The sequence below is a fragment of the Mytilus californianus genome, unplaced genomic scaffold (assembly GCF_021869535.1).
Source record: "Mytilus californianus isolate M0D057914Y unplaced genomic scaffold, xbMytCali1.0.p SCAF_4, whole genome shotgun sequence".
Lineage (NCBI taxonomy): Eukaryota > Metazoa > Mollusca > Bivalvia > Mytilida > Mytilidae > Mytilus > Mytilus californianus.
Window position 1 is genome coordinate 19,448,786 of NW_026262690.1, and position 23,746 is coordinate 19,472,531.

A 23,746-nucleotide genomic window follows, 5' to 3' on the forward strand; every position below is an offset into this window, starting at 1 on the left:
TCCCATCGGACTATTTTAATACTTTAATGTGTGCTAATATCCCATCGGACTATTTTTTGACTTATGTAACCTTCCTCCTTAACCACTCTTAGTGGTGCAGTCAACTAATTGATAAAAGTACAGGTTTGTATCAATAAACCATCTATAATGCTAAGACCTCTTACATGAAATTTTTTTTTTAAGTATTCAATTGAGGAGAAACTTGAAATAATGCCATTGTTTTGTATTTATAGACTTACATTAGCTTTGTGTCTGGTTTAATTATTGTGCATTGTTTCTTACATGAAGTTTTTTTCTAGTTTCTTTCTTGTAAAATCTAAGTTCTTTCGTTTATCAGTGCAAGTGTCATTCAAGAGGAAAAAATACCCAACAAGCTAACACCTGATCATCCAAGAAGATTGCACTCTGGTTCCCTAGGTTTTGTCAAAATACAGATTCTAACTTAAGGTGGATGGGGGGTCTTAATTAAAATCCATAGATTTTTTTAATAATTTGTCAAAATGTAGTTTTTATCATGCTTTTTTCCAAAATATAATAAAAAGTATGGGTCACCTCACTTTTTTTCACGCTACAGGTTGTGCAAAATTGTCAGATTTTGTATAGATTATGCATGGAAAATCCAATTTTGTGTGATAAAAAGAAAACTCCACCCTAAAATTTTAAGATAAAATGTGAGGAGATAGCTCTTCTAACATGCTTTCAGATAAGAAAAAGGAAAAAATGGGGTCACCGGACTTGTTTTCTTGCTACATATTAAAATAGGTAAATTCACAACTTTCTATTATAAAAATTACTTTATCTGAGTTATCTCCCCTACTATCTGAGTTATCTCCCCTTATGTGGCAAAGTTGAAAAAAATTAGATAAAACAAAAATATTGTGTTTTTTAGAAAATACACCCGTAAATATGATAAAAGACATAATTTTCTATATTAACATGAAAAGTCTTACACATGAATTACACACTACTTTCAAAATTTGCATATTTCATTAAAGATCTAGACCGATAGTTATCTGCTACTTCAAAATCCAAGATGGAGGAAGACACCCCAGCCACCTTAACATTCATTTGTACACAACCAAAATAAAGTCGTATAATCACAAGACACTGAGAGCATTAATCTTTTACTTCCAATGTCCTTCTTTCAATACAACTTTAGTATTTTTTGTCTTTAATCAGAAGAAAATCAAAGGGGTCAATTTGGCACACAATATAAACATCTCTCATATGGAAAAATCATTAAAATTAGTATTTCACACAATTGGACACATGAATTTGTCATGCTTTTAAAAGATTCTGGCAAAAAAGTAACAAAAACAAGTGAGATAAGAGTTATATACCCTGAAAATTCATCTTCCAAGATGTTTCCTTATATGCAGACAAATCATGAAAATCTTGCATCTATCTTTGAATCTGGCTTTTTCACTACATGTACTTTAGTTATTCTATATAGCAATTATACCAAAGTTATGCTTAATTTTTTTTACTTAAAAAGGCTAAAAGTTTTCAAAGTTCACAATGTTCATTGGTATATGAATAGAAGGCAGATATGTGTAAGATTCACCTATATATGGGAGCTATGCAATTAGCATAGTACTTAACATTTAGCCATATGTTTGAATTCTCTTAGAGGATTGCCACTGAGAAGTCAGTACACCTTTATATGGGATTTCACAGAATGTGTTCTTTAATCTAATTATCGTGTGTTCATAGAGCTGCTGCAACAGATTTTAAATCCATTTGGATTGGTGAAAAAGTCAAACAGAGGTCCAACTCAGTTATTATGACGCATTGATTCACACTATGTGGGCTTTAGCAAATTGGTGCTAAAGAGAAGAAAATGAGGCTGTGTCAACAGACAATAGTCTTGTTAAGAATCATCTTATTGTGTGCAGCATAAAGGAGGATTGGTAAGCACATGGTTGATCATGTCTTTGTGTAATGCTGTTACAAAGAATTGTCTCATTCAAAAAACATTATCAACTGGGTTTGATGAATGAGAACAATGAAAACTTGCAGTTTTGGAAGTACCCATCAAAATGTGCTTTTTAAATGTATGACTTCATGACTGTCTTGTTTGATAATACCTTAGTTGATGTAATTTGATACCAGTTTGGCTTACATTTACTGGCTATACAGTTTTACTACACAATTATTTACTTTTCTGGAAAATAAATGAAAAATAAACTGCTTGGCTGAGCGCAGCTGGATACGCCCCCAGAGGTCCAACCCTGAACAGTTGGGGCAAAAATGGACACAATATTCAAGCTTGATACAGGTCTGAATTTGGATTGTATTAAATATTTGACATATTATAGGCTTCTGAATAAATGTAGTCAAAGAACTTGAAATTGGTTATATGAATTGAATTTATATTCAATTAAAGATTTCTTGCTGTTGTGCAATATACTGTGCTGTTGTGCAATAGTTAGTAAATCAGTTGTCAGACTATAAACAATTAAAGTTCAATTAATTCTCAATGTCATATTAGAAATTTATGAAAATGTAACGGGAGCTTACATCAATAGATATAAACAATTCACCAAAGTTTCATGAGAATTGCTGACAGCATTTTTGAGTTATTGTCCGAAAACTGGAAAATCCCCCCTTTTTTAATGAATAAAACTCAGAAATGTTAAATGTAAAATTCATAAATTTCTAAAAGGAGCTTACATCAATAGATATAAACAATTCACCAAAGTTTCATAACAACTGCTGAAAGCATTTTCGATTTTTTGTCCAAAAACTGGAAAATCCCCCTTTTTTTTTATGAATAAAACCCCGTAACTCGGAAATGTAAAATCTAAAAAAATATAAAAATCGAAAGGGAGCTCATGTCAATAAATATAAACAATTCACCACAATTTCTTGCAAGTTGGTGAAAGCATTCTTGAGTTGATGTCCGAAAACTGGAAAATCCCCCTTTTTTTAATGAATAAAACCCCATAACTCGGAAACGTAAAATCTAAAATTTATAAAAAATGAAAGGGAGCTCACATCAATAAATATAAACAATTCACCTAAGTTTTATGCAAATTGGTTAAAGCGTTTTTGAGTTAATGTCCGACATGTTGATGACGGACGGACAACGGTATACTATAATACGTCGCGTAAACGGGCGTATTATAAAAATATGGCTTTCATTTCTATGGTATATATATTTCATAAAAAAATGTCCTACAGTGCAACATTTTCTTTGATTTCCAGATTGATAGCAAAGTTCTGAACAATTTGTTTACTTTAATATTCACTGTTAATTTTACTACTTTTATTTTCGATCTCATTTCATAAATGGCACACTAATGAGACTAATGTGTCTGTATACTTAAAATCTACTTAATACAAATTTTAACAGTTTTCAGTGTGATAAATATATAATTCATACAAAATTAATATCAAAATGAGGCAACTGTCCTCTGTGTGGTCAATATATCATACAAAATTTATATTTGAGAACATGATCTGTTACCAAACGATCATAAATTTTTCTGTTTTCTAGGAATTCTATGATGTCCATTAACAAAGTAAAGATCAAAACTAATTTCATCATGTATTCATATATATATACCAATAGAGTTGACACTGGACATAGCCCACAGTAAAATTAACTGACAATTTGCAAACAGCAGAAAAATCTAATCACTTCAGCTTACAGGATATATGACAATATCAGACATAGTCCGGAACAAAATATAAGGCTTAATTACACTAATAGGTGTAAGAACATCCAGACAATTACCATAGAAAGGTTGGTTTGATGTGTTTGTCAATCTTATTATAAAGCAGACGACAGCTTCAGCAAAAAGAAACCTGTTGTCTAGACATAAATTTATTTTGGTCTTGGGAGGCTTAGAGAAAAGTATAATCAGTTCTGAATCAATACAACCAAGTTCTTAAGTGATCAATAATAATCCTAGAACAAATTTTCTTCTGTAGCAGAATTTTTTAATCACATAATTATTTCTTATACTTCCTTTGTAAAAGTAACACATAAATGAACGACCAATCAATAACATCTTACAGCAAACTTTTACAGGCGATGTAAAATTATCAACTTTAATTTGTTTTACAGTACACAGAGCCCAACAAATAACTTTATAAATAATCCATCTTTACTGCACCAAATGTCAACTGAAGTAAAACTTCAGAATCACTGATGTACATATAGATGCACATAAAGAAACATACCAAAAACTACTGTTTGTTCCTTGCTATAACAGTATGGGCATGATATATACCAAAGTTACCAAGTTTCCTAGTATTGCAGTAAACTTTATTCTAAAATCTTATTTAGTTTTCATTACTACAAATTTAGTATTCCTTCATTTTTAGGTGGTTAAAACAAAATTAACAAACAATAAAAAAAATTCTTGCATTTTGCAGTATTTTAGCCAATCAGGTATAAAGAATTAGAGAAAATATGAAAGATTTTAAAGGACAATATGTATTGTCAAACCTTCACAACAGTTTTTTTGTTTTTTTTCTATGCTAAATAATTGGGACAAAGACACAGTTCTCAACTTTAAGTTTTTGAGGAATCCTATGCATTCATTTTTTTTTTAAATTATCTAGACTATAGTGAATGAATATGAGGCAAGATAATAAAATATTTGATCAAAAGACAAGGTTTGAACTTACAAAATGTTAGGAAAAAAATTCAGTCAAAAAACTTGTCTAACTTAGTCAGTTTCGAAATTGTTCCAAGATACATTTAGTTAGCATATTGATCCAAGGAATGATTAATTACCAAATAGGTCCATTGAAGAATCATATAATAAATCACTTTAAAGAAGGATTAATTCAACAATTGGTCCATTGAGGATAAGTTAATAAAACTGGCCAAAGGAAAGATCAGTTAACTTATGAAATGACAGATTAGATAAGAAGTTAGTTCATAGAATGACTAGTTTAGAAATTTGTTAAAGTATGGATTAGTAAGAAATTTGTTCAAGTATGAATTAGTTAAGAAATAAGTTCAAAGGAGGATTGGTATATCAACTGATTCAAGGAAGGATACCTTTTTTTTAAATTAGTCCAAGGATGAACCAGCAAAGAAATAAGTTTAGGGGAGTAGAAGTTATAAAATTGGCCCAAGTTATAGTCAAGAAATTGGTCCAAAGAAGAAACATTTAAAAATTGGTCCAAGGAAGGGTTATTAATAAATTGGTACAGAAAAGGATAAGTTGAGAATTTGGTTCCAAAAAATTCAGTTATATATGCTTTTTCCATGTAAAATCCTTACAATCTGTAGCTTGTCAAAAAATATGGGGCTCATACACTTATTATATTTGTAAATAGTAGAATATAAACTACATTTTGGAAAAGTATGTTTTAAGTTAGACCCCTATGAAAACAATGTATTATTTTTATTTAGACCCCCCCTTTCCAGCCTTTTATCTACATTCATGAAGTCTTTTTTTGTATTAACAATTTTTTACTCTCTTTTCCTTCACTTCGCTATATGGAATGAGCACATTCATAAATTGGTCACATTTAAAAAGCATTAAAAGTAAATACCTTGCTAGAAATGAAAACAACAAATAATTATCATCTTGACCACTAAAGTAACTACTATTAACCCTAATTAGAAGCAGCTTCCTTAGTCCAGTATAAACCAGGAAGTAAATAGTTAATCAAAGTCACTATAATGTGGATTTTTTACTTTCATTATTGTTGAAGATATATTGTACTGTAATGATAATAACACACCATTTGTCAATGATATTGTTATCCATGAATAACAAATGGATTACTCCAAAACCAACAAGTCTAACTCGATTGATTATCAATGATGTCCAGAAAATTGTTTCTATTATTGTAGAGGATCATCATGGGATAAATCTGTTCCATTCTATAAAGTCCAAACCGATTGATCATTACAATGTCCAGTAAATTGCTTCTCATTAGAAGCTATAGGAAAACATACTGGGTTAATTTTGGGTCACTGAATGATCATAAAGAAGTGTTTATCATAGATGTTAATGTAAAAATAATCTAGAAATAACTGTGATCTTGTTATCAAGGTGTTATCTCCATTGTTGGCAGGTCAGGTAGTTATGGATGCCTCTTTGCCTCATCAATATTTTTGAAAATTGACTAGAGAAGCAAAAGATTTTTTGCCTAGTATAAATGAATATTAGTATGATTTTTTCATGCGATGTGACATGCATACTGGTCTAAATGAATACAAGTATGATTTTATCATGCAATGTGACATGTATACTGGTCTAAATGAATACTAGTATGATTTTATCATGCGATGTGACATGCATACTGATCTAAATGAATACTAGTATGATTTAATCATGGCGATGTGACATGCATACTGGTCTAAATGAATACTAGTATGATTTAATCATGCGATGTAACATGCATACTGATCTAAATGGATACTAGTATGATTTAATCATGCGATGTGACATGCATACTGGTCTAAATGAATACTAGTATGATTTAATCATGCGATGTGACATGCATACTGGTCTAAACGGATACTAGTATGATTTAATCAGGCGATGTGACATGCATACTGGTCTAAATTAATACTAGTATGATTTTATCATGCGATGTGACATGCATACTGGTCTAAATGAATATTAGTATGATTTTATCATGCGATGTGACATGCATACTGGTCTAAATGAATACTAGTATGATTTTATCATGCGATGTGACATGCATACTGGTCTAAATGAATACTAGTATGATTTTATCATGTGATGTGACATGCATACCGATCTAAATTAATATAAGTATGATTTTATCATGCGATGTGACATGCATACAGGTCTAAATGAATACAAGTATGATTTAATCATGTGATGTGACATGCATACTGATCTAAATGAATACTAGTATGATTTAATCATGCGATGTGACATGCATACTGGTCTAAACGGATACTAGTATGATTTAATCATGCGATGTGACATGCATACTGGTCTAAACGGATACTAGTATGATTTAATCAGGCGATGTGACATGCATACTGGTCTAAACGAATACTAGTGTGATTTTATCATGCGATGGGACATGCATACTGATCTAAACAAATACTAGTGTGATTTTATCATGCGATGTGACATGCATACTAATCTAAATGAATACTAGTGTGATTTTATCATGCGATGTGACATGCATACTGATCTAAATGAATACTAGTATGATTTAATCATGCGATGGGACATGCATACTGGTCTAAATGAATACTAGTATGATTTAATCATGCGATGGGACATGCATACTGGTCTAAATGAATATTAGTATGATTTTACCATGCGATGGGACATGCATACTGGGCTAAATGAATACTAGTATGATTTTATCATGCGATGTGACATGCATACTGGTCTAAATGAATACTAGTATGATTTAATCATGCGATGTGACATGCATACTGATCTTTTAACTTAAGTCATTGAACAATGAAATGAGGTCAAGGACAAATGACATGCACCAGAAAGTACCATAAGACCGTTTACTATATACAAACAACATACGAATGTCTAGTTCTTTGATTTTCTAATATACTAAGTGTTAATGCTGTTGCACCTTAAGTGTACACGTATTGCATTTGAAAGGCATACATCCCAGGAAAGACAAAGGCCAATGATATGAGAAAATCATAACTTTTGCTAAAGGAACTAGCCCTGAATAAAAGTTAAAAGGCAAACTGCTAAAGAATGAAACAAATATACCAGATGAGCAATATAGTCACTTCACGGCTGTAGTTTATAAAGACAATAATATTGATATTGGGTGCAGGGCCTCAAATACTGTATGCAATTGAGATGTGTGGTTGCTGATGCAACAATAAACTAATTATCAGAGACATATTTAATCTAAAATGGAACCAATCAGAAAACAGAGCAACTGTATGATATGCAACTTTGGAGTACACAAAGATAAATACAGCTCTGGAAGAATGTTATGTAAACAAATGACTTATCATTCGAAACTTCCTATTGTTGAAGCCAATTATCCACTTACTACATACCTTCAAGTATACTATCAACCTGTAATACAGCATCAAATATAGCATGCTTTCAAGTATACTATCAAACCTATAATACAGCACCAAATATAGCATACCTTCAAGTATACTTTTAACTTATAATACAGCACTAAACATAGCATACCTTCTAGTATACTATTAAACACTAATACAGCACTAAACATAGCATACCTTCTAGTATACTATTAAACATTAATACAGCACCAAATATAGCATACCTTCAAGTATACTATTAACCTATAATACCGCAACAAATATGGCATACCTTCAAGTATACTATTAACCTATAATACAGCACCAAATATGGCATACCTTCAAGTATACTATTAACCTATAATACAGCACTAAACATAGCATACCTTCTAGTATACTATTAAACACTAATACAGCACTAAACATAGCATACCTTCTAGTATACTATTAAACATTAATACAGCACCAAATATAGCATACCTTCAAGTATACTATTAACCTATAATACAGCACCAAATATGGCATACCTTCAAGTATACTATTAACCTATAATACAGCACCAAATATGGCATACCTTCAAGTATACTATTAACCTATAATACAGCACCGGTACGACGATATCGTAATGTTGAGAAAAATATCTTATGCTATTATATCTTTCGTATATTTCCTATAATTCTATACATAGCCAAATCTGCAAATAAATACCGGGTATAATTTGACAACACTATATATGGTTTTTTTCAGAAATTGTTAAGAAAACACAATATGAATTTGTATTCACACATGTCATTAATATGCCAGGCTATTGCTGATTAGACGCCGTTATTGGTAATTAGAATATCAAAACTACTTGTATTATTTTATCTTTTATTAATTTACATGTACTGCCAGAGGCATAAGGATTAAAATTTAAATCCTTGATCGTCAATCATTAACATGTACTGCAATAGAGATAATGATTAAAATTTATTTCATATGATTTTTGTAAAAAATAAATAATCGATAATTTAAAATCACTTTCTTGTAGCTTTCAACCCTGAGATACGGAATTATTTGCAATTGCATTCGTATCCGATTCCTTTATTTAGTTAACTTTGTCTTGTTTCTAGTTTGTGTAGGGCTCTCATTGGGGGGTTCTGATCCCGGATCCCGCTTACTGTTTTGTCAGATTTCCGTATCCCGCTTACACTATGTACGTAAGCAATTCTCATTTTTTTTGTAATTTCCTGTGTCCCACTAGACTTCATTTCCCGTTTTCACGGCACAATAATTTGACTTTCACGTGTCACGCTTACAAAAAATCGGCAATCCCAAGTCACGCTTAGACCCCAATGAGACCCACTGTGTAGGTCATTGTTATTTTGTCAATAAATGTAAACGGGTAAATAAGGGCAAATATGAATGAGCTCACACACTTCTATTGTTCCAAAATTAAACACATCAATTGGACAAAGCACCAAAATTACACACACCAAAATAAAACACATGCCTTTCGAGTGAAAACCGCCAAAATATCCCAACGCCAAAATTTCCCAATTTAAGGTATACCATTAACCAGCAACAAATATGGCATACCTTCAAGTATACTATTAAACACTAATACAGCACCAAATATAGCATACCTTCAAGTATACCATTAACCTATAATACAGCACCAAACATACCATACCTTTCAGTATACTATTAACCTATAATACAGCACCAAATATAGCATACCTTTAAGTATACCATTAACCTTTTAGTACAGCACCAAACATACCTATCTTCTAGTACATGTATACTATTAACGTATAATACAGCAACAAATATAGTTATCTAACTAAAATACAGATTCTGTACCCATTCTTTGCTTACAAGGATCTGAAAACACTGTTCTACTTTCTGATTCAAAGACCTTTTAGGATCCATTGGTAAAGTCGTAATGATACACACCTTCAAAAAATTTGAAGGCAGGAATTTCATTAGCTGATGTAATTATTACTTAAACGGAGTAATTTCAGATTGAAGGGTGGACACAGATTCTATATTTTAATCAGATTGCAAATAAAGTCAATTATAAATATTTTTGAAGTTTCTAAAGTCTATCTTCCCATCAGTCTGTTCTTATTCCTGTGATGAATTGCTTTTCTAACATCCCTAAAATGGAGTCATGGAAAAATGCTCATATATCAAAACTCCTTAATTCAATGTAAAATAAATTACAAACCTGTCACAGATAACCTTCTGTTTTCTTCTCTATTTAATATTTACATCTGACTTGTACATTTTCTGAACAAAAATAAAAATTAGATAGAATTATATGTGTCTGTAGTAAACAGAATTCATGCCTTAATTAATTAACAAATAACAAACCACTTAAAACAAAATAAAAACACAAGACAGTACTAAAATAAAAAAAACACTGATGATCCAAATATGCAGCACAACCATTCATATCACACTGAATATCTTAAAATTGTATAATAAAATATATACGACAATCTCAGCACTCCATACACAAATTGGTCCAAATATCAGGTTTTGTTTGAAACCAGAACAATGTCAACCAACTCTATTTTCCATTTTCACCATCCTTTCTATTTGACTTGCAGTGATTTATTTTCAAACTTTTTGCAATTTTGTTGAAAATAAATATATACGAAAAAGTCAAAAGTTTGACATATGTGTTCTGGTTTCAATGGTAACTAAATAAAAAATCTTCAGAATCGCTTTCTTTGTTTATAAAACACAATTTAGCACAAAACCCACCCACCCCCATATATTGTTTGATTGATTGGTGTTTTAACCCGACCTTTAGCACCATTGGTGATTTTGTGGAGGTTAGTTTCAAACTAACCGCCACGAAATGTGTGTATTGGTGGAGGAAGCCAGAGTGCCTGGTGAGAATCCTTCTACAGGAAAACTGACAATCTTAGTCAAGTAAGATTGTAGTCAAACACATCAGCCAAGTGCAGGGTTTGAACTCACAACCTCAGTTTTTACAGGCTAGTGATAAAGTAGTTGGACTTCTTGGACCACTCTGCCACTGAGGCCCTCAGACCTATATAACTAGGTCAGTTACTGTTGTTTTATGTTACTGAGGCAGTTTTTTCTAATACTTGTTTATCCTCATTTGAATATAATTTGCGTAAGTTATGCAAATATTTTTAAATTCAGAAATTTTTTAAATGAGAGTGCTCAAATTAAGACTTATATCATTAAATCAATGTTAATATGACCCAAATAATGAGTAATTGTTTTGGTTTTTTAAATTGTAGCTTCTATTTTACAGTTATAAACCTCCATGGGATTTCAAGGGAAATACAAAATTAATAAAAAAATGTCAATGTTTTATATGTCTGATATTTTTGCTGTATTTTTTTCATTCCCCAGTATAGCACATTACATGCAGTGAAATTATTATGTCTCTGTTGAGAGGTAAAATTTCTTTATGCATGTAGACAAAGAGATTTAACCCTGCAGCTGTTGGCAATGTTAAATTGATATTGTTTTACCCATCATGCCCTTCACCGATTTAGTCAAAAATGTGAAAGATTAGTTTTATAATCATGAAATGAACATGTACTGATATTTAAATTGATATTCTTTTAGATTTGAGCAAAATATACATATTTCATGATGAAAGGTCTGATGTTTTCTGTTCTATTTTTTTTTTTCACTTGTGTGCCAAATAAATGTAATTTTTTGTAATGTTTGAACAACAGGCATTAAATGCCAAAAGATTAAAATAATGTCATTGTTTTTGCAGCATTAAATCATTCTGTTAACAATATTATTCTTGATGATATCAGTATGTTTGGGAGTTCCAACAAAAATAGCTTCTACTGCTTCGAAAGTTTTGAGATGTTATCCTGTGGCTTTGATCTCTGTTCAATTATATTCTTTAGAAAATAAACTTTACTTCTTTGTATTTAATGCATTCTTATTACATAGAAAATATGTATGGAAATTAGAAATCTATGCCTGGAGATTCGTTGATATTGAACAAATGTCATCTCTTTTTTCTTGTTTTCAAGTCTTTTTCAGGGAGAAAATTGTGTTTGTTTTGCTCAAAATTTGCTACAGCAGAAATGATTGGACAGTTAAATTTTCCTTCAAATGATCAGTTATGATGTTATAGAAATTTTCTACAAAACTTGTGGCAGTTGAAATATAAAACTGCTCCATTTAAACAGTGATTAACCTAAAATTTACCAGAGTTGCACCTGAGCCATTCTGATTTACAATACTATCAATTTTCTAAATAGCGGTTGTAATATCTATAAACTAAATTAAAACTGACCACATCCCTTTAACAGATAAGTTGTCTTTGATGTAAAACTTGCATTAAATGTCAACCGAAGAGAATTTACAAAAATTTAAACAAATTGATTGCCAATTACCTCTTTAATACAAGAAGTATTAACCAACCAAAACTTTGTGAATCTAAAGGTAATTTCCCATCTACATAATTAACAGTAAATTCTTCCACTCTTTGGTTGATTTTTTTCCATGAAAAACTGATTCAACCGACCACTTTGATTTACAAAACTTGTAAGCAGTCTTCAATATGATAAGCAATCACCAATTGTTAAACAATAACTGTCTCTTCAGATTGTCCTTTAATTAAATATATTTGAACATGTTGCATATATATAAAATTAAGTACAATTGTTAACACAATAGTTGGAAAATGGTCATAATAGCCAGTCATGACTCATATATTTACACATACAACAGAGACAGACTAAACTGAATTATTTTTTACCATATCACACATTTTTATTTAAAAAAAAAACATGAACTTGCAGCATTTAAACACCACCTTTTGACCTCTTGATGTCTTTTGGTTATTTGTATCATTGGGATGCTGTTTTACGTATGTCCTACGTTTCCTTTTCCACAGTTATATAGAAATGCAAGCTTTGCATCACGAAAGAAGATAGTATACTCAAATAGATATTGTTTAACTCAGATAAGATTGCTGAATTGTTATAATTGATACTGTCTTAACAAATAAGGGAACTTGAAAAGATATTACCTAAATATCAAGTTTTGAAACATGACTGAAACGGCATGACAAGAAAATGTGGATCCTTGCTAACACATTATCACATCTGTCCTACCACAGCTGGTACTGTATACTGGATTCATTTATTTTAGTGGCTACCAATTTTAGTGGATAGAGGAAAGACTGCATTTTTTATGATACTTGATTTTGTGGTTGTGCCAAAGTAATCACACAAGCCTACAAAAATTTGCACTTTTGTTGAACACTTAAATTTGTGGTCCATCTATATCCACGAAATCCACGAAAAATTGGTTCCCCACGAATAATGATGAATCCACAGTAAACAATCATTTCAAGTCAGTTTACAATGGACTAAGGAACAATAACTGAACTGGTCCAACCTAACGTGGGGGTACCCAAATTGCACCTATTTTGACAGTTTTTTCACCTACGTTTTTTATGATCCAGACAAAAGTTTTCATTCTGTGTTTATTTTGCAGACGTATCCTTATTTACTATATAGTTACACCAATTTAATTTTGAATCCATATTAAATCATAGAAAAATGGGTTTGAATCGACCTCCAAACAATCCATTATTCTGTAATGAGGAGTACCCAAATTGCATCCATGTTTAACTTCACATCCTTAAAAATCAGATAACACCAATTTGTTTTGAATTATTTCTTCAAATATTTTGAACAATGGACATTATTCCATGCTTTCTATTCATTTTTTAAGAAATGGATGCTTGTCACACGTTTAATTTGCTCATTTTTAAAAGATGACATTTTGAGAGTGTCTCATGGCGACGTTTCCGTAGATTTACTTTTTCCAGGGAATGCTTCATCTGTTGATATATACTGTGAACATTTTGTGTATATTTAAATATATTTACCTATGTTGAAAGACGTGTATAATGTCAAATCATAAAAATACAAAGGGTTTAGTCTTAAAGAAAACTTGTAAGATTTCCGCAGCTATTTTTGTTGAATAGGTGCAATTTGGGTACTCAGTGCAATTTGGGTACTGTGACGTTAGAACTCAAAAATGTGCAGACCACCATTTTGTTTACCTACTGTACTATAAAACTCACCAGATTTCTTCAAGTTTATGTCAAGAATGTTCTAGACTTCCCCCATGCTTCTTCTTTACACTCTAATCTGTATTTATTATCTTTATCTATAGATACAAAATGTCTATATATATATACTTTGTAAAAAGATCATATGTTATTTATAACTCACTGATTCTATATAGGACTGTAAAACTTTGGTCTGTGCACTACCCAATCTGAAAATTAGAATTTGAATAAATGATATCGCTTTAAAAAATTTCTACTCTAATGAAAGAAAATTGTTTAAAATGCAGCTCCTTCTGATTATTGATTAGGGACTATGCTTTGTAATGCTTTTCATTGTCATGTAACTTGGTATGTCAAATAAGTGCTGATTACTGCTCACTGTAGCTTGATTGGTCAATTCAAACTTTTTGAAAATTGTAAACTTTTTCTTTCTATATCAACAGAACCAACTAAAAAATGTGACATAGGAATTATTCAATACACATCAAAGAGCTTGAAACTACGACTATATCTCACTAGACAATTTATCACAGTGTATTTTGACATACTACATGAAAACAAGTTGACTGCAACCTAGATTTCTAGTATTTTGAAAGCTTAAAAAGCCAGCTAGAATGAATGAAGTTGATGTATTCTAATGTATGGCACTTTCATGCTGGTTTGACCTGCCATGTTCTGTGCCTATTTTCCAATCTATCAAGGATCATATGTCATAAACAGTAAAAGTGAAAATAGTCAATATCAAACTTGATCCCTAGTTTGTCGTCAGTAACAGCTTATTAAAATTTGGCTGAACAGTTCACCAGTTATTGCACGGAAAAGACATAAGGTACCATTTGCCAATCTTTCAAGGACCATAACTCAACAGTAAAAGTGAAAACAGACAATATCAAATTTGACCTCCATTTTGTCATCAGTAACAACATATTAAAATTTGAAAAGCAGTTAATAAGTTATTGCACAGAAACTGTTTGCAGACATCTGCCGCCGACTGCCCACCTGCCCTATTTCACCATTTAAATAACCATTTGTCAAGATTTTTCCTTCAAAAAACCCAAATAAAAATTATTTAAAATGCTGCAGAAGCCTTGCTATAGCTAATAAAATTTAAGTATTTACTTTATTTTGTTTTATAAGAATATCATAAAATACTGTATTCATGTATGTTTCACATTTTATATTATCTTATAAAGAGTCAAATTTAGAGTTTTGTATATGTTAATAATTTTTGTTGAACTTTTATGATTAATGACTGCTAAAAGTGCTGACAACAGAATTTAGAATCTCTATTCTATGTCTCACCATATGACTTTTATTGCAAGCAAGACTAAAGTGTGAATGCTCATTGAAACAGAAGAATATTGAGAAATGAGACTATATTTGTACAGCACTAAAGAGTGATAACTGTGTAATATATCAGACATCAGGCCTGTAGCCAGGATGTCTCTCAGAGGAGTAATTGGGGTCATATTGCTCCCACTTTATTAGTTTTAACTTCATTCTGAATATCCACTTCTATTGTCTTAATAGTATTTTCTGTTATCAGGTATGGACATTATAGACTAAATTTTAAAAGTGTTAGTTATCTATGTAAACTAGACATCATTGAGATGGGAGCCATCTCTGTGGGCCCCGCTGTAAATAACGTGTGGTAAAAAATTTGTATGGATAGGCTGATATGAAGCACTTTTTTAAGTTATTACATAGTCTCGTTATGTGCTGAGAGTGATTTTATTCAGTTTTTTAGTTAAAGTGTTATATTTGGCAATTTAATTAAACTGTAATTTCATCCACATCCAATTTGATTATCGTATGATACTCCACATCCATTTTTTGGGGTATTATCACTATTATGACACATCGACACACACTCTGGTGTTGGTTAATATACATGTCAAGTATAAACTTTGAAATCATAATGGTTCTTAAGATATAAAGCGGACACAATCTTTACCATAGGACATGGGGTTGTCAACTGAAACCAAAGTTTTTGACCTTGAACTTTGACCTATGAAGTTGTACAAACATTATGACACACCCACTGGTGTTGGTTAATATACATGTCAAGTATAAAGTATGAAATTATAACGGTTCTCTAGATATAGAGCAAACACAATTTGTTACTGACGGACGGACAAACAGACTGATCACTATAGGGCGACCCGCCACTAGGCGGGGCCCTAATTATAATTTCCACAAAAAAATCACCATACTTCTCTCTGTAATGATACAATTTGAGTAAATTTACATCATTTATAGTTTATAAAAAGGACTAAAAAGATTATTGCCAAATTTTATCAAGTTATCAATTTTTTGGGTTTATGTATTTGGTTATAAGAGCTATAGTTTCAATTCACAATGACATAAAAAATTTGGTGGTTTAAAGCAAATTTGACAGAATTGGATGATCTTAATATATTTTAATATTATATTTTACTTGTAGATTTGATTTTCGCTATTGGTTGATCATGACCAACATTGAAAACATATTTTGTTTGACCGAGGGCAAAGGATCTGTAATATTTGACTTTTAACCCAACAACCTACACAGTACTGTATATAAGATGGATTCCTGATATACTGTAAATTCTGAAAGGAGTAGGCCCGCTAAGACCCCTTTTTGGCCCAAAAATATAGCATATAAAAAAAAATGTTAAAAATGTACACTGTTACCTATTTATTGGAAAGAAGAATACTTGTGTTACATAAATATGGGCACATGCATCAGGTACTAGCATTATTAATTCATGCAAAATTACTGAAATCTTCACAATTTTAGCATTTGTGCTTCTTTTTAGACGGTTTTTGTCTAAAATGGAAGTGCCCGCACTTGTGTTCAGTCTTAACATTTAAATATATGTTGTATTTGATGATGATACATAACTTATAAAAAGGTTGAGACTGAACACGAATGCGGCCACTTCCATTTTAGACAAAAACCATCTGAAAAGTGACAATTTTTAGCATATTTGATAGATTTTTCATATTTAAGCTTGAGTTTGGGCGTCTTTAATGACCAGTTCAGTTCAAATCTTTTACATAAACTAATTGAATCAACTGACGAAGACAGTTAAGTGTTCAAAAAATTCGTAAGGGTTCCGCGGAACCCAGTGTCTCGCCTACTTTTGCTGTTAATCGCAGGCTCAACAAAAATGAGATGAGGAAAAAATTTAATAAAAATATTCCTCTCAATACAACTTTTTTATTGTAAGAAGCTTCTGTCCAAGTTTGGTAAAAATCCAGGATAGTTTATGAATCTAATAAATGTGTTAAAAACTTTAACTGCAGACTGTATGTAATGTTGACTGGAAGAAAATCTAAGTCCATTTATAAGTAATATAAGGAAAAACATGAATTTGTTTTTTTACAAAATTTCCTTCTAGATACTAGCTTTTGATCATAAACAAGCAACTGTCAATGTTAAGTAGAAATCCAGGATAGTTTAAGAAAGTTATTAAAATTTTAAAAACTTTAACCACAGAGTGAATGTAATCTTTCTTGGCAGAAAAACTAAGTCCATTTATAAGTAAAATACGGAAAAACAGGATTTTTTTTTTTTAAATTTACTTCTGGATACTATCTTATAATCATAAACAAGCTTCTGTCCAAGTTTGGTAGAAATCCAGGATAGTTTGAGAAAGTTATTAAAATTTTAAAAACTTTAACCACAGAGTGAATGTAATCTTTCCTGGCAGAAAAACTAAGTCCATTTATAAGTAAAATACGGAAAAACAGGATTTTTTTTTTTTAAATTTACTTCTGGATACTATCTTATAATCATAAACAAGCTTCTGTCCAAGTTTGGTAGAAATCCAGGATAGTTTGAGAAAGTTATTAAAATTTTAAAAACTTTAACCACAGAGTGAATGTAATGTTTCCTGGCAGAAAAACTAAGTCCATTTACAAGTAAAATACGGAAAAACGGGAATTTTTTTTTTACAGAATTTAATTCTGGATACTATCTTATGATCATAAACAAGCTTCTGTCCAAGTTTGGTAGATATCCAGGATATTTTAAGAAAGTTATTAAAATTTCAAAAACTTTAACCACAGAGTGAATATTTGTGGACGCTGCCGCCGACGACGCCGCCGACGGAATGTAGGATCGCTATGTCTCGCTTTTTCGACAAAAGTCGAAGGCTCGACAAAAATGTCAAAAATCTTTTACAGATGTAGTTCAAATTTTAGGCCAAAATTAGCCCTTACCGGACCTTCTCCTTTGGGTGTTGTTTATTATTGCAATTGTTGAACAATGGACAAAAAAGATTCCTTTACCATGATTTACCATGATTTACCATGATTTACTATGATTTACGATGATTTACCATCATTTACCATGATTTACCATGATTTACTATGATTTACTATGATTTACTTTGATTTCAAGAAATGTTGCATGCAAACAATACTTTCAAAATTCAAAACGAGTTTTTTATTTTTGTGCAACCTGTCATAATTTTTCGCAATAATGAAAACATGTCAAAATTTACAGTACTTTTAAAGATTGCACATTTTTTATACATGTTATATGTTGTTTCTATGCTTGAACAAATAGACGACTTTGCCTAAAAATGTATATATAATTTAATATTCTAATTCTAAAACTCATGAATCTGAATTCATTGGAACTACAATTTACAATCGATCAGTAAAAGTATCTTAGTACATGTAGGTTACACTGCAAGTGGAAATAGTTTCTTATTTGTATTACAAATTATTCTGAAAATACAATAGAAGTACAAATTACAAAATCCTTACAGAAATAATCTCAAGTTCAAGGAAAAGAAAGATGACAATTTCTGACAAGCAATCCCATCACACCCCCTTTGTCTGATTCTGCAGACAATAAATGCTCCTGCATTGGCACTTATTACCATATGCTTACACCCTAACCTATTAAGTGCTGACAAATACTTGTCTTTAAGCCATATCCCAGACAGATAAAAGGCCTATTACTAATGCTTTCTCAGAAATGTTTATTCAGACATGAGAAACGAATCGGCCAGACGGACAACTCTGACTGGACTATTGACAAACTGTTCCAGACAAATTAAAAGAACATGCCATAAATGATTGACCGAGAATCATTCTTCTGACAGACGTTAGAATATCAGCTTGATCGTATGATGTAATTTACCAGGATTACAGATCAATCCCAAATAAAACTTGCTATTGATTTCAATTCTATGTCTTCATGTTCTTTCTGCCATAAAATTTCTACAATGCTGATTAATTCAGTTTTTTTACATTGGCAGTAAATCAAAAATAAAAAAGTCCAGCTTAGAATCGTTGACAAATATAATCCACAAATCAATTGATTGCTTCGTCTGAAAAAGATAAGTTTTTCTACATCTAGCGGCGAAATGAATGTATAAACAGTTTGACATTTAAGTTTTTACTGATTTCCAAGTTCATTTTCACTACAAATAATAAGATTTAAACCTCAAACACAAAATCTCATTTCATTTTAAAATCTCTCCAAGGCCTTGAAGCAGAACGTAATTAACTTTGCAGGATCATTTGCATCAAGTGCAGCAATCTGTCACATGGGGGTCTGATTTGAATTAGTTTTCTTGATTTATTCAAGTTTGATATTCCCTATTCATGTACGCTACATGCAAACAAATAAAAATGGCCAAATAGATTTTTAAAGATTTAAATTCATCTTATGAATTTGAATTTATTTTTTCTCTAACTTTTTAACGATACCCTTGGTTGATATAGGACAATGACTATTAGTCTACACCAATACAGCATTACTCATCTTATTCTTATTTCAAACTTAAGATATATCAGCTGTTTTCCATATTTATTTATCATGAAATTTATTGCATGAAAAATCAGTACTTTTAAATCAGTATGTAGAGAGCGATCAGCTGTATCTTTTACTATTGACTAAAAAGGAAAAGTACATAGTATAATTCATTACATAAAAGATATTTAATTTAGATTGTTCCTAATGAAATGTAAAGTAAAAAATCCTACTGCATGTCAGCAATGTCCAGGAATATTCTTATTTTTTACTTTTGTTCAAATAAACTGTTGTTATTCAATCATTGTCTCTGTTATTTTATTTATGAACTTCAATTTGCTATAATTTCATAGTTTGAAGCAAGCATAGTTTATCTTTATCCACATTCTGTATAGGTTTGTTATGGGTATTATACAAGATCATGTTTTCCTGGACTGATTACATATGACTTTGGTGTATGAAATCTTGTATGTACAGCCACCGATATTAGAGGGAAGGGCTGCATGATTTCATATCAGCAGGTTAAGTACTTTGACCTTGTACAGCAATCTAAATTGTTACTGCACATTTTTTATCTGCAAAAGTCTTATAAATTTAATGGACTGATAGTTGTTTAACATCCAGTGCCGATTGAAAGTCAGAAATGTAAAAAAATTATTCTGCATACAATTTGTAATATCAGTTCTTATTTTAAAGATATGGTTTCAACCATTTAATATAGTAAGATAAACAACATGATCTGCAATCAAAGATGCTTTTAAAAACAGAAATTCATTCAACAAATTTTTACCTTTGAATTTGCTAACTTACAAATATCAATCTTCAATCAAATTATTAAATTTACAAATTCCTATTCTAATGCATACATGAATAAGAAATAAATAAATGATTCAGAGAGGATTTCATTCCATAACTTACAAAAAGATAAAAAAATATTTAACAAAAGTTTATGGTTGATGCAATGGCTACCATCAAACCTTAAGTACTTTTACTGTGAGAAGTTCAACTACACTCATAGTCATTTCATTTTGCCAAAATATCTCGAGAATAAAATCAGCAATTATTAAAATGTCAGGACCAAAAGACATTTACAGTAGCATCTATCCTATCAAGGATAACTGAATTCTATACAAATAAATCTGTAAGTCTAGATAATAAATTTTATCATTGGTGTCTTGGAAAACAAATTACATAATACAAGCAGAATTAACCAGAATTGCTTCCATTGCAGACAAATCTTACAAGTCATTGTAGAATTTCCTGTCATTTTATTACGTAATGAGAAAACTAAATGGATTACAAAAATTATCTGGCTTTTGGAATTCTCACCAATAAAGAACTTGGTATCTAACAAAAGAATACAAAACATTCCGTGTATTTTATGAAATATAAATAAAATTAATGTGAATGTTAGAGCATCATAAACATAGATTTTTGAAGTATTTCATGGATATTAGAATTTGTTTTATAGTTTGATTTTTTCATTCAGCATATAGTAATACAAAGCATTTGGCATTTTCACAAATTGAGTTATTTTGCTTGGATATACCTATTTCTGCCTTATAAATTTGCATTGTAGGATACTGTTTTCATTCCTTATAACCAGTTTTTTTAACAGTATTCAGTATTTAAATTGAAGCCAATGTCAGTAACAATTCTATTAGTAAGTATCTAATAGCTTCCCTCCTCTAGTACATTTTGATCCTGCTTTCCAGATTATGTGCCATATTTTGTTTCCTTGTTCAAGTTAGCGGGCAGCCTTTTAGTCGTTTTATTATGTGTGCTTTACTTTTACAACATATGATCTAGATAGGCAATGTGTAGTAAATAAAGCTATCTTGACCATGTGTCTGTACTAGATGAAGCTATCTGGACCATGTGTTGGTCTGAATAAAGCTTTATTGACCATGAGTTGGTCTAAATAAAGCTATATTGACCATGTGTTGGTCTAAATTGTGTGTCTGTACAAATCAAAGCCATCTTGTTTTGTTGGTTAGTTTGGTCTGTTGTTCAATATTTGTTGTAGTTCCTGTTGATTACATGTACATTCTACTTGTTCTATGTATTATAACAAAAATTCTCCCAAAGATAAAAGATCTACATTGTCAATTTAAACTACCGGTACATTAAAATCATCAACAATTTTTTTTTAAATTAATTTAGTAAAATTATATATAAATGACATAAATTTTCTGAAGTACCTGTAACTATAATTGTATCTGGATCTTTGATGGAAAACTGGACACTGACAGACTTACTTGTTAATCTAGAATGAGAATGCAGATTGAATTTTAATTGTACAGAATCCTACAGATATCAACATCAGTTCCTACATCATTGTGTCTAATAATATTATACTGTGTACACTTTATTACATGTTTTTATTTCTACAATCACAGTATTGAAACATGAACAATTTTTCTTGTTTTTGTGACTTGAAAGTAACTAACTAGTGTTTTATTTGGAAAATAAGGATAGTTGAATGTATATACAAGACAAAAATCCAATAAACAATATAACTTTTATCTTTGTTCTTCACCTGGAAAGTTGCTGTAATGTCTTCAACCATGACAAAGGACCTTGAACTTTGAGCTATTGACCTCAGAATAAGTAATAGAGTCTTCCCCTTCCCTATATCTTCTATTGGTATATGTTTTGTTTTAACTAGACATCATTGAGATGGGAACCATCTCTGTGAGCCCACTTACCTTGAACTTTGACCTGGGAACAGTATATCTAACGGGAAATGAATCTGATACGCTTTTCAGTATAAAATTGATAAAATCTCGGACTCCCCGAGACTTCCCGAGATTTACGGATTTTGGTAGCGTCTGACTGAAAAACTATCAGAACTGCTCAACAAATAAACCACATAACTCTAATTGTAAATAAATACAAGTTTTATCATTTAGTAGATATATTTTGTCATATAAAATTACCAAAATAAGTTTGATTTATTTGATGTGAAGTGTTTTATAATAGTTTGGGAATTTGTAAATCATCGCGGCAATGGCCGCCATTTTTTTATTACCTGGTTTGCATTCTGCACAATTCTGTGATAAAATGCTTGCGATTTTAACAAATTTGAAGTGACAGAATACAAGTTTGATACACTAGCATCACTATAAAACTAGTTTGAATGACATTTTATTGATAATATCAGAAATTATTAGGATAATAGCGAGTCCGTTTTTTACACATATCCGTTTCTGTATCGTATCTTTATTAACTATGGCACGACGATATAATCGACTACAATCAGGTAGTGTCAAGTCCCGTCAATATATATGTTCCTGCTTTGACCTAGGAAGTTGTACAAACATTATGACACACCCTCTGGTGTTGGTTGATATACAAGTCAAGTATAAAGTATGAAATTATAACAGTTCTCTAGATATAGAGCAGACACAATTTGTTACAGACGGACGGACAGACTGATCACTATAAGGCGACCCGCCACTAGGCCCCTAATTAAGCAAAGTAAACCTCATGATTTCATATGAAAACCACATGTTTCAGACAGATGAACAAAGCGCCAACTATATTCTAAAGAAAAAACATTAAAATACATAACCTCATCAAGACCTTTGTAGAAATAAGCCGTTAACACAGAGATAGGTCTCGCCTTTTTTGTACTTTTGATAATGCAAATGTTGAAATTAAAATCATGAAAATAGCAATACTTTAACATGTAAGTTATGCAAATATTCAAAGTCAATGAACCATGACTGAAGGTACATGGCAAAACAATCTCCATGGAAATACCATAGACTTATCATAAGTCGTTCCCTTTCAACAAACCTAAACACAAACATTGACTTGTAAACTATGTAAAAGTTTCAAAATCAATGAACCATGATGAGGGGGTGGGGCTATATAATCCATGGAAACGAGACTTGCAAATGCCATTACATTTGCATACCAAATACCA

The 23,746-nt window shown here is 31.0% G+C and overlaps 1 protein-coding gene across 1 annotated transcript in view; it reads right to left on the reverse strand.

Moving 5' to 3' along the window:
- LOC127737623 (muscleblind-like protein 2a) overlaps positions 1-10,238 on the reverse strand; it is a 177,089-nt gene extending 166,851 nt beyond the window's left edge. Inside the window, exon 1 of the mRNA XM_052248463.1 lies at positions 10,197-10,238. The gene's annotated coding sequence lies outside the window, so the exon portion shown is untranslated. The remainder of the gene's footprint in view (positions 1-10,196) is intronic.
- Positions 10,239-23,746: the final 13,508 nt, after the last annotated feature.